We start from the raw sequence: 4,224 nt of genomic DNA, 5'->3' as shown, positions 1-4,224 counted from the left end.
AACTACTTTCCCTTACCACTCTTCTTTAGCAGAAAGTAGAAATCCTTTACTTCATTTTTTCCGGATCATCCTGCCTCTTGCCTTGACACAAACCCAGCCCCCACTACAACTAAACACCGCCCCGCTCTCTCCCAAACCTTATCCCTTCCCTGCCCCTCTTGATCTCGATGAGCCAAACCTTTAGCATCTCTCAACAGCAGCTAAAAGTTTCCAAGTTCGCCGCAAGTGCACGTTAACTCCCCCAAAGCTCATAAAGCACTCGCTAAACCTGGACACAGCTTCCCAGCCTTCTGCCACCCGCCAAACTGCTATTAAAGCTTCATTTCTCATTTGTTCAGCTGGCTGGGTACGCAGAATCGAGCGCCATCCATGTACAAATGGGTTCGTCCTTTTACTCGTTCCCTTTACAATACAATACGATATTCTCATTATGACATTGCTATTCTACTTCTATTGTTCAGCAATGTCGGCCTATTGTTCCGCAGCTGCTAATTATCAATTCCTTTGTTTTGATCAGTCTCGATTTTCAAAATGTCGATTCCGGGTCGAACTGACCCTTCATTCTGCGTCCATAATGCCAACAGTATGCTATTGTATTCCATCGAGAACAATGCGTACTGTTTAATATTTCAAAACACATCTGAATATTGCCTGGTCTAGCCTCAGATTGGGAAACCACACATTGCTTTCAGATTTGTCACAGGCTACCAGCTTGATGCACTCTTGCTTATGTTATCAATGTACTATTAGTTTATAGATATTCCTAAAATGAGTAATGAGTCGTTGATCCAAATGTACCCCCCCCCCCCCAAAAGGTACATTATAAAACATATTCCTAAAAAAGAGTACCTATCCTCGTTCTTTTCATTATCTGAGAACTGAAAATGTGTGCAAATAACTCAAATACATATAGTATCAATGTGGTATCACCTATTTGTCTAATGTGGGAATGAACTTAGTTCAAACCCCCAACCTGTTATTGTTGGGATTTTGGGGGATATTCTCAAGGCTCTCTGCCCATTTCACTTGACGGTGTCAGAGTCGGATAATATAATTGACGGTCTAACCTAGCAAATTACCTTACAGAGTATACAGATGGGTAGTAGATACATATACGATAAAATGTTTTGAGTACAAGATTTACAAAACCTTTGTTTCATTATAACAAGTGGAAAGTGCTCTTTTGTCGTATTTCAATTACTTTACCTTTTTTTTTCAAGGGAAATGACTCGGAGAATGCTTCGGCGCCAGTTAATTTACGACAGCTGAACTGTGACCTTGTCCGGCACAAAAACACCCACTCGTCTTCTGGTCTCATCTGCTTGCGCCTGCATTTGTCACGTGACGTGCACGACGTTTCATTGTTCTGGCAAATGAGAGACAGAAATCAAATTGGGAGGGCGGGGTTGCGGAGAGAATAATTATGCGTGGTGTGAGTGGGGGTGGGTGGACTCTTTGAAACTCTTTCTGGGGGAGGGGGTGGAGGGACAGTGTGGTGTGTCGTAACCGAGGACTTTAATATGTTTTTATTTTAATTTTTCCTTTCTTTTTCATTTCCCTATTCTCATTGACTTGTCTTGGGAAAAGACCGGGGTGGAGGGAGAGTGGTAATGGAAGATTAAAAGGTCAGACTGAACTCGGCTCATAGCAGACAAAGAAACCAACACAAGACTATAACACGATTACAAAAAGTTATGGATTTTCTTTCTTCTCAAAGGCAGCCTAATATTGATCTGTTGTGTCTGCTGAGAGTTCATGCTGTGTGGCCCGTCTCTGCTGCTGCTGTTATTGCAGTTGCCGGGGTTGCTGTTTATAATATGGTGGCTCTTCTCGTTGGCTTGTTGTGAGTATTCCTTACGTTGTGTTTTTGCCATGATCCCGTTCATTCTTGTAAGTATTATCATCATCATCATCAGCAGCAGCAGCAGCAGCAGCAGCAGCAGCAGCAGTAACAGCAACAGGAGCAGCAGCAGCTGTATTATCAACGCCATCATCGTTATTATCGTAGCCGTTATAAGTGTAAGCCTTCATAGTTACAAGATTAGCTTTTCTGTAATAACTCCTGTTGTAATGTTTAGAAAAGTTCATTTCCGAAAAAGAAAATAATTACCGTCAATTTGAATATAAAACACGTCGACAACGTCTCCACCCTTGATAAGTGGTTTGCTCTTGATTTGTAAGCAAAAATACTTGGAAAAGGAAACAACTGTTGGCAGAAGAATTCGAGGTGTTGTTTCAAACTCAAACCAAAAAATGGAACTCTTTTCCAATAAATTTTATTTTAAACAAATAAATAATGGGGTTTGGTTTATTTTAATGGCAGAGCCTAAGGTGAAAGCTAGCTGAAAGCCTGAAACGTATTGTAATACGCCAGCGCCACTTCTTGAAGTTGAAACCAAACATAATAAGACAGCAGTCTCAAAAACCAACATCTTACAGCATTGATCCATCTCAACGTGGCGCAGACTCTACACTACAGGGCTGTACAGACCCAAGATCCGATACTTAAACCCCACTCTAACCCCCAAAGGAGCGGAACGGGAATAAATAATGCACAGCAAAAACGTCTCGAATATAAATTTTAGCGGGAAACAGGCCCACCGAGCCTGGAGAAGTGAATCACCCGGCTCCCAGCCCAGCCCTGGCCGTCCACAGCTGGTGCGAGGGATAAATGCGCTTACTGCAATAGGGTAAACACTCGCTTCAGGTTTTCAAAAGCGCTGGCTTGATCCGGATTAGGTCTGTAAAGTTTCTGAGAGGAGAAAAGCCACTAGAGCCTGTAGGCAGCCGTACGAGCAAGGATTAGCGCTGCACTCTGTAGTTTTGGATAACGAGTCAATAAGAAATGTAAATGTCGTGCATTGATCTTCTATTTTTAGTTTTGATGTGCAGTCGGCCCATGCATTTATGAGTATTAAACGTCCCTCCTGTTGTTAAGCGTAAATTCTGAGGTCGTGTGCGCTACAAACAGCAGCTTCTGTCAGTCATTCTGCTTCCCGTACACCATTTCACAAACATGGATGTCCTCCTAGACAGTCCTGATCAGGCAAATGCCCTCTCTCTAAAAACCAACAAAGACAACAACAACATCTATTTTTTTTAAAAACAACAACAACAGTAACAGTAACAACAACAACAAAAACATCAACAACAGTAGTAGCCGCAACAACAACGATGACGATGACGACGACGACTACAGAAAAAAAAACACTGCTAGTACTTCAACTAGATATTCCATACCTATAAAAAACTTGTCGACTTTGGCTTTTTAAAATGACAACAAAAAACAAATGAAAAGACAGGTTACAGATACTTGCTACGAATCTCGGTAACGACAGTTGTTAAAATAAAGATGCATTCATGACTTTTTTTCTTCTTTTTTTTTTGGGGGGGGGGGCTCTCAATTTTCTAGCCCATGGCAACAATAGGCTCTTTATGTGTAAAGTAATCCGGGACGAATGTTGCTTAAGATTTAACATAAGTGTGGGGAAAATATATCTTCCATGTTTATTACCATACCCTTAGAGCGCGCTCATATGGCCTTAGCAGTTGCGAGCGCCGTAAAACCTTATACTATACTATACTACTATACCCTTAGAGCTTAGGTAAGGGATTTTTATTGAAAACAGAAAGAAAAGAAGAGAACAGAAGAGAAAGAAAGAAAAGAAGAACAATTACAATTAATAGGTGAAACCGGATAACGCCTGAAATATGCATTTCCTTTTTATAAAATCGAATTGTGCATGAAATACGAGTGTTGTGCTCCCGGCATTGAGTGTAAAATATCCTGGGAACACGGAGTACGAAGGGTGGGCAGCACACGATCACAGTGGCACGCCCAGGCTGTCTGTCTCCTGCTCACACGCTCGCTACATGCACGTGCTATCGCGGCAATTATGAGTCGCGGCAAAAAATTTCCTGTGCGACTTAGATCTGCACTGCGTAACAAGGCGCCCAGACGGTGCCATTGTCACAACGGGTTGTGAACCAGATGTCCTGAAACCTTAACAACGTACGAGACAACTTAGCTGGAGAGAGGGGGAGGGGACGGGGGAGGGAGAGAGAGGGAGAGAGAGAGAGAGAGAGAGAGAGAGAGAGAGAGAGAGAAGGAGAGAGAGAGGGAGAGACAGAGACAGAGAGAGAGGGGGGAGGAGGTGAGGGAACAGACAGACATACAGGCATACAGGCAGACAAACAGACAGAGGGGATAAGAATTTGGGGTGG

The 4,224-nt window shown here is 42.7% G+C and overlaps 1 protein-coding gene across 2 annotated transcripts in view; it reads left to right on the top strand.

Annotated features, from left to right (window-relative positions):
- Positions 1 to 4,224, top strand: part of LOC101858761 — a 139,484-nt gene that overhangs the window by 65,051 nt on the left and 70,209 nt on the right. Inside the window, exon 3 of one of the 2 annotated variants that reach the window (XR_001185095.2) lies at positions 1,718 to 3,632. The exons of the other annotated variant lie outside the window; for it this stretch is intronic. The gene's annotated coding sequence lies outside the window, so the exon portion shown is untranslated. Of the gene's footprint in view, positions 1 to 1,717; positions 3,633 to 4,224 lie in introns of those variants that run through there. 2 annotated transcript variants of the gene reach the window in all.

Source organism: Aplysia californica, unplaced genomic scaffold, assembly GCF_000002075.1.
Source record: "Aplysia californica isolate F4 #8 unplaced genomic scaffold, AplCal3.0 scaffold00017, whole genome shotgun sequence".
In the NCBI taxonomy this organism is placed as follows: Eukaryota; Metazoa; Mollusca; class Gastropoda; order Aplysiida; family Aplysiidae; genus Aplysia; species Aplysia californica.
Note: the sequence above shows the minus strand (reverse complement) of the source record. Positions and strands in the feature narration are given on the sequence as shown.